The following is a 12,879-nucleotide window of genomic DNA, read 5'->3' as shown; positions in this document are numbered from 1 at the left end:
TTACGACAACGCTGCCATACTCTGAAAAGACGACATAAAAAAATATTTGGCCAGAAAACTCGTCCTTCAAATATCGATTAAAATAACCCTCATAATATTGTCAAAAAATATGAAACCTTGACTTCAAGACTTCCTCGAAATTCCAGACTTGAAAGTTTTTGATGAGGGTCATCTTAATTGATCGATATTTGAAGGACGATTTTTCTGGCCAAAATTTAAAAAAAATTTTTTTTTTTCTGAGTCCTACACATGTCTCAGATTAAACCTGCTGTCATCCGTCCATTAAAATGGAAAAGTACTGCGTGACCCACAAATGTTTATCTTATCCGTCCGAAAGTTCAACAGCACAGCTGATCCATGACCTCGTCCTGGTATTATTATAGATAAGAGAATGGAATCTTGTGGCGTATAACTTGCCCTACTGATCCTGTCTGTCTGTCCAATGTCCAGGCCATTTAGTTTGTCTGATCAGTGATATCCTACGTTCCTCGTAGTGTTACTGACCCCGAGTAAAAGTACGATTATCATTATATAATTTGATATCATCCACCACACTAACAAGCGTCCTAAAACTAATAAATAGAGGTGCCTAAATTATGAGTCAATAAAATGGAGATAGAAATAAAGGGAGATAATCTGACTCGTTTGTTTTGTGTTGTTTTGTGCGGCTATGTGGTCTTGTGGTATGACACTCGCTTTCGGATCGGAAGTTCGTGGGTTCGAGCCTCGCGTTCGGCGCATAGTTGAGTCCTTGGAAAAGGCTCTTTACTCACATTTTTTCACCGTACTCAGGTGTAAAATGAGTACCTGGCCATTAACAGCGTTGTCTTTGTCCGAAAAATTGTAATATCGCCTAACAGGCGTCATGTCCCGTCCTACATGTTAAATGTTGCTGTTGATCAGGGACCCCTTGTAAAGCGCTTTGAGCACATTTAGTGGATATTGCGCTATATAAAAGCTCTTTTTTGAACTAATATGCGTCCTAAAACTAATAAATAGCGGTGCCTAAATGAGTCAATAAAATGGAGATAGAAATAAAGGGAGTAAATCTGACTCGTTTGTTTTGTGTTGTTCATTCATGAGTCAGATTTACTCCCTTTATCTCCATAACATGCGTCCATTGCACCTTCAAAGCCGTTCACGAATCCGAGATACATCTGAACGTTTTCTTTCTTTCTTTTTCTTTCTCTTTCTTCCGCATGTCCTCTTTACTCACTCCAACACCATCACGACCACCACAGCGACCACCATCACCACCACAACGACGACGACCACCACTACTACCACTAACACCACACCACCATCATCACCCTCATCAGCATTATGACGACCACCACCACTACTGCTACTACCACCATCACTACTACTACTACTTCTACTACTACTACTACTACTACTACTACTACTACTACTACTACTACTACTACTACTACTACTACTACTACTACTACTACTACTACTACTACTACTACTACTACTACTACTACTACTACTACTACTACTACTACTACTACTACTCCTACTACTACTACTACTACTACTACTACTACTACTACTACTACTACTACTACCACCACCACCACCACCACTACCACCACCATGACCATCCACCATTTTACAATATCTGTGCATGTGACTAACTGATAATTAACTCAATGTGGAAAAAGTTCTTTTAACCCTCTCCTTACCACCGACAGCAAAATCGTCACATTTGTTACGATACAATATACATTTTTCTTATTCATATTTATTTTGTACATCACAAACTTTGAAGAATGATCTTTGTTTAATTAATAAGAACATAAAAGTTGTTTTGTAGAGAGCTTGTTTGAGTTTAAATAATACATTTTTCTGCTGAGTAAATCTGCCATTTTGGGAAAATACTGAAAATGATCGGTAAGGAGAGAGTTAAACTCGGTTTTCTCTCCATCCCCTTAACTTTCGTTAGAAAACGAATATCAAAGTGACCATTTTATGGAACAGACAGAAGTGCGAGGTAAAAATCCCAGGTGTGTATGGGACAGTGCCCGACAAAGTTGAAAGAAAAATACAAGAACAAGCATCACAAGCATCATAACGTCAGCCTGTCTCGACTGGGAATCGAACCTCAGATCTCCTGATTACCAATCAGTCATACTACCATTACACTACAGAGTAGGTCACCCGTTAATTGAGGCGATTTAACCAGTTACCTTTTGTACTCGGGAAAGACACGTATTTAAAATTTTGGCCAGAGAACTCGTCCTTCAGATATCGATCGATTTAAATGACCCTCATCTTGGCAAAATTCTCAAACCTGGGATTCGCGATGTCCCAGATTTGAGAGTTTTGACCAAGATGAGTTGTCATTTAAATCGATCGATATTTGAAGGACGAGTTTTCTGACTAAATTTTTTAATACGAGTTTTTCCAGAGTACGGTAGTACTGTAGTACAGTAAACTGGTTAATGATTATATACTTCTTACAAGAGTACGCGTTTCGGCTGCATTCCCTTATCTGCATCATAGCAAAGAAACACTGAACAGTGTAGGACAAGGATGAAGACATTCAAGTATACTCCATTTTGATTTTGGACTAGGCACAAATATTTGCAGGTCCAATAACCGAAGGCAATTATGGGTCTGATTTAACATTGTTGTAATGGACAATATTTTTGCGTTGGTTTGAGAGATTTTCCATTATAATAATTGGATTCAGTAGTCTGATGTCACGCCACCCGGCAACGACGGCAATCTTGGTTCTAAACAAAGAAAATCATTACTTTTTATTCTTCAAGCTGGCTAGAACTTTTCATATGTCTTGTGATCAGAATGTGTAAAAGTCAAAACGTGATCAGATTTATAATGTTTTTTCCCCCTCTGGATACGCTTTTATGCTCGTTGGAGAAATATTTCATAAGGGCGTCCGCTGTTCGATAGTTTAGAGCCAGTTACTAAGTTACCATGCGTCATTACGAGGGAAGTGACGTCATGACTGTTGAAGCGTATCACTTACTTAATTACTTAGGCTGAATTAGCACAGCCAATGTTGAACCGTGGCATGGCGTTGGGATCCGTGGCTGTGAATTCCCCCCCCCCCCCCCCCCCCCCCTTTCACCCCTGCCTGACAGATTTGCACGGAAGAATGTGATAGCGATTTGCTGTTCTTTGAGCATATATTATTGTTTGAATTACTCGTGGTATTCTCTCCAAGTACCACTGTGGTTATAAGCTTTTAACACGCTAACAGGAATATTCTTACAGAGTATTTTAGCTCTGTAATTGCAGTACATGGTCAATAGCTCTTACCAACAAAAAAAAACAAAAAAAAAAAAAAACAACCAACAAACCCAAAAAAAAAAAAAAAAAAAAAAACCCCCCAACAAAAATCAAAAACAAAAAAAAATCCAAAAAACAAAAACAAAGCAAAGATAAATAAATAAATGACCACGCAATATTGGCATGAAATGGTGTTTGTTTGAACAATTGGTTTGATTTATTTGGGAGACGTTGCTGCGTATTGTATGCAGAACTATGGTTGACGAACCTCCAATCTTCTTGCTCAAGGGGAGCATCCAAAGGTCTTAAAAATAATAAAACATTGGTGTGATAACCGTGGTTCAGATTTCCTTATCGCCGGAAAGATGTCTATAAAAGCGTTCAATGGCATATAAATCAAAAGAAAATAAAAATGGCTGTTGCCAAGTATGGGATTATGGACATATGTGACCCTCCGTCTCGAAACGGTATTATGTCGGGATGAATTAGACCCCGAAAAGTGACTTTAGAATTAAATTGATAGTAAAATCCGAATTTTGAGCTTTTGCATTGTAAAAAATTGTCGTCATTCTCTTACATAACAAATCGAAACAAACCCCGAGTCTCATGTTTTTGTCAATAAATTCTAATTTTTTGCACCCGAGTTATCCCGACATAATACCGTTTAGAGACGATGGGTCACATATTTTGTCACCGTAAACTTTTAGGGACAAATTTAAATTAATTTTTTTTCATCTTTTATTTTACCTTTAGCAAAACTCTGCTGTACCCTGGAAAAACCCATATTTAAAAATTTGGCCAGAAAACTCAAAATATACCTTCAAATATCGATCGATTTAAATGATCCTCATCTTGGCAAAAACTCTCAAACCTGGGACTTCGCGGGACCTTCTCTCCTTCCACGAAAAATAAAAGCCCCAACAATCGCGCCCCCCCCCCCCTCTCCCACCACGTGCCCAAACAGACAAAATAATAAAACAACGGAAAAAATAAACAACAAACCAAATACATGGAATAACATTTTATGTTTCAGATCAAATTATAACAAATTACAAATAAGGAGCACAGTCCTTCTTCAACATAAGAAAGAGAAAACAACATTCATATAATAGTTTTTTTTTAATGGATTAGGTGTTGAAACAAACAACTGTTGTCAATGGCGGCTGCATGAAAGGTCGTGACGTGTCACAATTCATCAACCGACTCAAGCATCATTTCTATTCTTTCAATCCACATATCCCATCTTTTTTCCACATATCCATCCACCCATCCATCCATCCATGCATCTATTCATCCACAGATCCGTCCATCCGTCTATCCACCCATGCATCCATCTACCCATCCATCCATCCATCCATCCATGCATCTATTCATCTACAGATCCGTCCATCCTTCTATCCATCCATCCATCCATCCATGCATCTATTCATGCATCTATTCATACACAGATCTGTCCATCCGTCTATCCATCCATGCATCCATCCATCCATCCATACATCCATCCATGCATCTATTCATCCACAGATCCGTCCATCCGTCTATCCATCCATCCATGCATCCATCCACTCATCCATCCATCCATCCATCCATCCATGCATCTATTCATCGACAGATCCGTCCATTCGTCTATCCATCCATACATCCATCCATCCATCCATCCATCCATCCATGCATCTATGAATGCATAGATCTGTCTATCCACCCATCTATCCATTCACCTACGCGACTTTGCATCACTCCATTTATCCTTTCATTATCGTACCGTGTCAATGCAATACCATCCAATTACACGCTTGTATAAATCGATTAATCCATGCTACCATTAATATATGGACGTATGGCAAGTGATATGACATATTAATTATAAAACATCCAAACCAAATTTACAAAGTAGGATAGAACGACTAAAACAAAACCTTTAATAAATCTGAAATATTGGCGAAGAGAGTCCGAACGTGGGTTCGGGCAGGGTTGGGAGCAAGAGATTTTCCCCAATTTTTTCATGTTCACTTCCAATTTTTATATGTTTAATGTCAAATTATAAGTATTTTATACATCTACAAGGGAGCACAGTCGTGAAATTCACGTATCACATATTATCTATTACATGATCATTCTTATTATACGTATAAAAGTGTCGGGATGCGATTTTTGATTGGATCATGTGATATTTCCATTATTCTTGATGTGTGAGTGATAGGTATAATCTGCTAAACCTCTCTAGTGAGAAGAATAAACGCAGAGTCTTAAAGAGAAAAAAGACTAACATTTCATATTTCTGATTGATTTAAATTGAAATTCACTTTTCGACATCAGGCTCATCCGATCTTTACTGATTACCGTTATGAGGAGGTGGGTCACATTTAATATCAGTTGAGTTTTGAGGAAAGCCATCGAAGTCCTTCTCCATACCCCTGTCTCTTAAACACACTACACATGTACAACTCTATTGGTCTTCCGGTTAATTTGTCTTCCGGTTTCGTCGTTAGTTTTCCAGTCAACACATCGAAGAGATTCAATCTATGCTTGAGTTCTTCTTCACTGACGGCGTCTCGTGAGTCTATTTTGTTACCGAGTATCAAAATAGGAATATTCGATATTTGCTCGTCTGATAATAAACTGTATAGTTCTGTTTTGGCCTCAAGAAATCTTTCTCTGTCTACCGCGTCCACCATGAACACGATGCAGTGAACCGCAGGCGTGTATTCCTTCCAGACTCGTCGAGCTTGTCTGTGACCTCCCAGGTCGTAAGCCGTTATTGTCAGACCTTCAACGGTGAACGATTCAGAGGTCGGAAGATGCGTTGGAGAATGAATTTGGAATGCGTCGTTTTTCAATCTGTGCAGGAGAGTTGTCTTGCCGGCGTTGTCCAGACCAATGATGACCATTTTACAATTCCTTGGCCACAGTCCAAAGAATCTAAGGATCGATTTGAACCAGTCAAATATGAACATGTTGGAGTCTTTTTGTTTTCAACTTAACCTTCCTGAAAGAAAAAATAACAAGGAAAATTAAATATTACAACATTTTTCACATAAACCGCGACGCTTGAGTTATCTCGGTCATATCCTGAGGTGGACACTAAAGAAACCATTCCTCTGAATATGCAAAATGTGAATTTTATTATTGTATTTTTTTTTTGGTTTATAATTGTGAATGGTTGTCTATTAAAAATAGGTATAATATTTTTAAGGAAGTATAGTTTGTTTATTTATTATTGAACCTCATTGGTTTACAGTTCTATAATTTCATCTCATTAATGGTAGCTTTTAACACGGTGACGATCTGCATGTAGGCTCCCTGAGCTTGGTAGAGGAATCCCTTACAGGAGTGTCCATCCACCCTCCTCAGTTAAATTAATTAAATTGAGCTTTATATAGCGCGATATCCACTAATTGTGCTCAAAGCGCTTTACAAGGGGTCCCTGGTCAACAGCAACATTTAACATGCAGGACGGGACATGCCGCCTGATAGGCGATTTGCAATTTTTCGGACTAAGATAACGCTGTTAACGGCCAGGTACTCATTTTACACCTGAGTACGGTGAGAGAAAGTGAGTAAAGAGCCTTTTCCAAGGACTCAACTATGCGCCGAGCGCGAGGCTCGAACCCAGGACCTTCCGATCCGAAAGCGAGTGTCATACCACTAGACCACATAGCCGCAGTTCCTCGATCTCACTTCCCTTGTAAATGAACGGAGGAAATTTCATTTTTTATCATCTCTCTCGTAGTGAAAGAAAATCCACGTCCCCGAATGTAATGCAACTAGGCCTGGAAATAAAAAGCGGATCGAGATAGCTCTGGAACATTTAGCTTGGGCATAAAAAAAAAAGAATTGCACAGCATATCACGATAATGGAATGTTAAATGTTAGTTCCGATGACCTTTTAGAACACTGATTAACCCTCTCCTTAACCACCTATATGAAAATCGTAACATTTGTTATGATGTAACCAACAATTTTCTTTTTCTGAGTTCATTTTGTTATAGTTATCTATATCTAGCCATAAAAACTCGACACTGTTGCAGAGCTCATTTTTCTTAACAAAATATAGAATATACTCGTTGCTAATCCGTTTTAAAAATCTATTTTTTTTTGTTGTTGTGGTGAACATGAAGTTTAGGGTAAAATTCTGAAAATAGCTCGTAAGGAGAGGGTTAACTCAATAATGAAGTCTAGAAAAGATGATCGTAGATTTAAGTAGTACTTCAGAGCCACGAGGTCGTGGAGCTGGAATTAATCCCGGTTTCTATAGCGTGAAACGGACAAAAGCAATTATTGCTTATTACCTTTGGATAAAACGCTAGTCAATCGCAATGTACTCTCTGCCAGATCTAACAGACTCAAATATCCAATCACTAATGATGGGTGGATGGGGGGTCAGAAAAACATCTCGACTTCAAGAGCCTGGTACCGAGGCAGTGACAAAAAGGTCGCATTTGTGACATTCGCTATAAAAATACTCCAACAATAAGTTATTTTGAAAAATAAAACAAAATATGGATACAATTGGCTTTCATCAGTTACTCTGGGTTAAATAATTAAAACTAACCAAAATCTGACAACCTAACATCAAAATCATAGTAGTTGTTGCTTTTGAAAGTGGTGAAAAAGTGTGGACAAAGTTGACCATACATTTTTGAACCTTTGAGAAACTATTTCTGCTATAGGAAATGATATTAGCGGAAGAGTAGCATCCCTTGATTGGACGTCACCCATCGTCTGTGACGTCACCGGCGGAAAAGTTATTAGAGAGAGAACGTCATGTTGGTTGTGCGCATGCGTCTCTCGTCCTCGTGAACTTTTATTAATTTGTTTACTTATTATTTGTTATTGCCAATGTGAAGCGCAATTGAGGATTATAAATGGATAATGGCGCTATATAATTTTCCCATTACATTACACTACATTATAATATTATCATTATGATCACCATCATCATTATAGTTATTATTTTATCATTATGATAAGCTTTGCACATGATGACTTACCGTTGCAATATATGATTATTTCGTGTCTTGCAGGAGGCAGAGCAATCACACACCATAATAATAATACTAATATTATAAACATTTGACAGACTCTCCTCGTTTATATACATATTCTTTCCCTGTGCCATGTCTTTATCAAATACGTTGGACATTCAGAATCAGTTAATTTACGTCACCGGCTTCCACGTTACTTGTTATAACGATTTAACTCTAACGACAGATCCGGTCTATTTTTAGTAACTGACGACTACTATAGTTCTTTTCGCTCTGTTTTGATTGGCGCGGAGAGAAGGCGTTGCCGCTGAATTAAATTGACACTGACCATACTGTGCCTATTTTTCACTTAAATAATAAATAGAGCTTTTATATAGCGCAATATCCACTAAACGTGCTCAACGCGCTTTACAGCAACATTTAACATGTCGGACGGGACATGACGCCTGTTAGGCGATATTACATTTTTTTTCGGACAGAGACAACGCTGTTAACGGCCAGGTACTCATTTTACACCTGAGTACGGTGAGAGAATGTGAGTAAAGAGCCTTCTCTAAGGACTCATATACGCCCCGAGCGAGGCTCGAACCCAGGACCTTCCGATCCGAAAGAGAGTGTCATACCACTAGACCACATAGCCGCAAAAGAAAACAAATAATAAACAAATAAATCAATGAATGAACAAACAAATACAATCACTGTCTGCCAAATGGTAATGTACAGTTGTGTTGTCGTTAGCACAGCATCCCGAAATGCATTTTTAACACGTTGGCTGTAGATTGATCCGAGACTGAATTACAGAGACATGAAACTTCGAGAGTGGCAAAAGGGTTTTCATAACAACCATGTAATACTACAATACCACTAAGCCGCGTCAAGTCTTGGTCTTCGTAAAGTCATGGCCTGATACCGTAGCCATCGTTAAGTTTATAGATAGTATGCGCTTGGCTAAGAAGCTCATAACATTGCCATCCGGAAGTATAACGGACCAACACACAAAACTGTTTGTATCCATGAACGTTTATAGTCGGATTAATACAGTTCAGTGAGCATTACTCATAAACGTGGAAGGCAAAAAACAATAACAAAGATCTGAGTGACGTCATCTGCATACTATCTATAGATAGAACGAAGATGGCGTCACTCAAGCCTTTGTTATTATATTTTGCCATCCGCGTTTGTGAGTTATTCTCACTGAACTGTATTAACCAGACTAAAAAGTTCATGGTTACACATAGTTTTGTGTGTTGGTCCGTTATACTTCCGGATGGCAATGTTATGAGCTTCTTAGCAAAGCGCATACTATCTATAGCCTGACACTGAAACCCAAAAAGACTGGCATTTTGACGTCATTATTTGGTCTTTCCACCGCCTCCTGAGTTGTCGTTAGTAGTGCTCATGGAAAAAAGTGGTACCATTGGTTGAACTATTGAATACTACTCACAATTTGTTTTCTTTTGTGGCCAAAGACTGGCATTTTGATTTAAAGTCATGTTTTGGTCAGTGTCAGGCAATGTAGCCACCGTTAACATATAGCCTGACACAAGAACCCTCTAGGACTGGCAGTTTGACGTCATTTTTTAGGTTTGTGTAGCGTCTGGTGAGTTGTCGTTAGTAGAGCTCAAGGAAACAAGTTATTTCATTGGTTGAACTATTGAATACAACTCACGATTTGGTTCTTTTGTGGCAAAAGACTGGCATTTTGACGTCATTTTTGGTCAGTGTCAGGCTATAACTTTACGATGGCTACGCAGGCGATAAGTTAACGATGGCTACGCTGATACTGACCACCGAATGTCGTCGAAAGACAAGTCTTTAGCCACAAAAGAAAATAAATCGTGAGTTGTATTCAAGAGTTCAACCAACAGGATCACTTGTATCCTTGCGCATTACTTAAGACAACTCACTGGGCGGTCCACAAACCTAAACATGACGTCAAAATATGGGTGTGAGTGTCAGGCTATAGATAGAATGCGCTTGGCCAAGGAGTTCACAACATTGCCATCCGGAAGTATAACGGACCAACACACAAACTCTGTGTAACCATGAACTTTTATAGTCTGGTTAATACAGTTGCGGATGGCAAAAACAATAACAAAGGCCTGAGTGACGTCATCTGCATACTATCTATAAGTTAACGATGGCTACGATCTTAGTGTCAGGCTATAAGTTAACGATGGCTACGCAGGCGATAAGTTAACGATGGCTACGATCTTAGTGTCAGGCTATAAGTTAACGATGGCTACGGTCTTAGTGTCAGGCTATAAGTTAACGATGGCTACGGTCTTAGTGTCAGGCTATAGATAGTATGCAGATGACGTCACTCAGGCCTTTGTTATTGTTTTTGCCATCCGCGTTTGTGAGTTGTTCTCACTAAACTGTATTAACCAGACTATAAAAGTTCATGGTTACACAGAGTTTGTGTGTTGGTCCGTTATACTTCCGGATGGTAATGTTGTGAACTCCTTGGCCAAACGCATTCTATCTATAAGTTAACGATGGCTACGGTCCTAGTGTCAGGCTATAAGTTAACGATGGCTACGGTCCAAGTGTCAGGCTATAAGTTAACGATGGCTACGGTCTTAGTGTCAGGCTATAAGTTAACGATGGCTACGATCTTAGTGTCAGGCTATAAGTTAACGATGGCTACGGTCTTAGTGTCAGGCTATAAATTAAAGATGGCTACGGTCATAGTGTCAGGCTATAAATTAAAGATGGCTATAGATAGTATGCAGATGACGTCACTCATGCCTTTGTTATTGTTTTTGCCATCCGCGTTTGTGAGTTGTTCTCACTAAACTGTATTAACCAGACTATAACAGTTTATGGTTACACAGAGTTTGTGTGTTGGTCCGTTATACTTCCGGATGGCAATGTTGTGAACTCCTTGGCCAAGCGCATTCTATCTATAAGTTGACGAGGGCTACGGTCAAGTCCGTAAACATCCTCTCGCTCATAATATGTTTGAAATATAACTTAAATTTGGCACGGGTTTTGCAGCTTATAACTTCTGTTTGGTGATTACGTCTCATTCAATACGCTTCAACAGTCGTGACGTCACTTCCCTCGTAATGACGCATGGTAACTTAGTAACACTGGCTAGGCTCTAAACTATCGGATCAATGGCGGACGCCCTTATGAAATATTTCTCCGACGAGCATAAAGAGTATCCAGAGGGAAAAAACCCCATAAATTTGATCATGTTTTGACTTTTACACATTCTGATCACAAGGCATATGAAAAGTTCTAGCCAGCATGAAAAATAAAAAGTAATGATTTTCTTTGTTTAGAACCAAGATGGCCGCCGTTGCCGGGCAGCGTGACATCAGACTATTGAATCGTATTGTCTCCAACAGACGATAAACTTTGAACTACCAATAATTGATGCTATGTATTTAGGTAAACTACTCACAAAATCCGCCAGCCAAATTTAACATACCAAGATACAAAACATATAAAACTGTGTGAAGCCTTTTACGTTTAAAGTCTGATATAATCTTGTTAGATCTTATCACTAACAGGCTGACTAAAGTCAACGTCATTCCCTCTATAGATGGAACGAAAATGAAGCCACTCAGCTCTTTGCTATCGTTTCTAAAGAGCCAGAAATCCTAGATATTACCAACAACCAGTTTTATCAACTATTTGAACATTCATTTTTCAACTCGATATGACAAAATAATGGAGAAAGTCACCACATAATTGTATAAAATCTGCAGTGATGGGTAATTCACCTTTTGCAGATAAAGACCTTGAACATGAACTTGAATGATTAGTTCTCACTAAATTCCAATCAATCAGACTATAAACGGTTAAGGCTACTAGTAAAAAGCCCGCAATTTTGCGGGGAAAGAACTATTTTCATTCGATATTGCCAGAATCATTTTCTTGATTAGCTTGATTACGATTAGATGCACATTTTAATTGACGTGCTTGTCGTCGCTGCCATGCTTTATTCGGCATGATTTTACTTTATCAGTCAGTAGATATCAATATCAATAAGTCGCAAGTCTTTACCACGCTTTACTTGGGAGTGCTTTGCACTACCTTCAATACTTCACAAATTAAAATGGCGGCCGAAAATAAAAACAATGGTCAAATTAGGAAATTTTAAACTTTCACAAATCTATCAAGGTTTGTTCTAGAGTTTTTAAAACGCTTTTATATGATGACAAATTGAATAAATAAACGCCTGACAAAAGATCAACGGTGAAAATACAAATTGAATGAATACTGGGGATGTAGGAGCTTTCGGAATGTCTCCCCTTTACTTAACTTATGTGAGGTCAAATGAAAATCTGAAGCGGACGCGAATAATATCAAGTCCCCGAATCTGTCGACTTTTGGTTTGTTCGGGCTTGACAGAACCAATTGAAACGTTTAATTAAATATTTACCAGGGCAATAATTATCAAATCGATGGCATAAAAACGACAGTAATATCATCAGTAATATAAGTTGATGTTGTTAATCGGTGAAACTTGTTTAACATTTCTGTAAATCCGAATGCCGTCATGTGATCAAGTGAATTATATCACTATGAATGCCACGATTTGCTGAAAAATGCCAATCTGACAGTTTCCAGCAAACACCCCCCCCCCCCTTGCTCAAGAATTTCTCTACTTGATGGACACCCC

At 38.7% G+C, this 12,879-nt stretch overlaps 1 pseudogene across 1 annotated transcript; it reads right to left on the bottom strand.

The window, feature by feature from the left end:
- Positions 1-4,268: 4,268 nt before the first annotated feature.
- LOC144970082 (small COPII coat GTPase SAR1B pseudogene) lies at positions 4,269-8,383 on the bottom strand (annotated as a pseudogene). Its single transcript, XR_013644902.1, has 2 exons — positions 8,250-8,383; positions 4,269-6,244 (listed from the first exon to the last, which is right to left on the bottom strand). The product of XR_013644902.1 is annotated as a small COPII coat GTPase SAR1B pseudogene (transcript).
- Positions 8,384-12,879: the final 4,496 nt, after the last annotated feature.

The sequence above is a fragment of the Berghia stephanieae genome, chromosome 4 (assembly GCF_034508935.2).
Source record: "Berghia stephanieae isolate SIO BIC M18660-M18661 chromosome 4, UCSD_Bste_1.3, whole genome shotgun sequence".
NCBI lineage: Eukaryota > Metazoa > Mollusca > Gastropoda > Nudibranchia > Aeolidiidae > Berghia > Berghia stephanieae.
This window is presented reverse-complemented; position numbering and strand designations above follow the sequence as displayed.